Raw genomic sequence first — 608 nt, 5'->3', positions numbered from 1 at the left:
TGCTGCGGGAGGGAGGAAAAGAAGCGGTCGGGGGGGGGGTAAAGGTTAGAGAGCGGCAGGGCAAAGAAAGGGTTGCAGTGTTGGGGAGAAAAGAGGCATTGTGGTGTGGCCTTTGCGCAAATGGTTTATTTGACTACCTTACTAGCTACTGTCGTGGTACTGTGCGGTGTTGTAGCGAACAAATGGCCCGGTTGCGTTGGAGTTGTGTGAGGCTGGATTCGCTGCGCCGAGTGTTGAATGGTACGGGTCCGAGATGTTCAAGGGGGACGAGGGGAGCAGCGCTGGTATTCCAGAGAGGGCATATCATACTGGCAACGCTCATTCGCCCGTGGCTACCGCATGCTCTACGAATGAAGGCTGCAGCAAATCATTCTATCAAACGCGCACACGACGCTTTTTGTTGCGTGTGGCTCGCGCAGCAACCCTCTACCCAGTTGGTGTGCAACCAAGTTGTGGTCACGCTCAATGTCCACACACACACACCCCATGTTCAGTATACTACATGGCTTTAGGATTTCCAATAACTCCACCGTCCAGAAGGAGACATTGTGAGGGTTGCCAATACGCGCCACACCCACATTATTACTTTTTCTTTTCTTCCTTTGCTG

Source organism: Exserohilum turcica (genome assembly GCF_000359705.1).
Source record: "Exserohilum turcica Et28A unplaced genomic scaffold SETTUscaffold_17, whole genome shotgun sequence".
Taxonomy (NCBI): domain Eukaryota; kingdom Fungi; phylum Ascomycota; class Dothideomycetes; order Pleosporales; family Pleosporaceae; genus Exserohilum; species Exserohilum turcicum.
Note: the sequence above shows the minus strand (reverse complement) of the source record.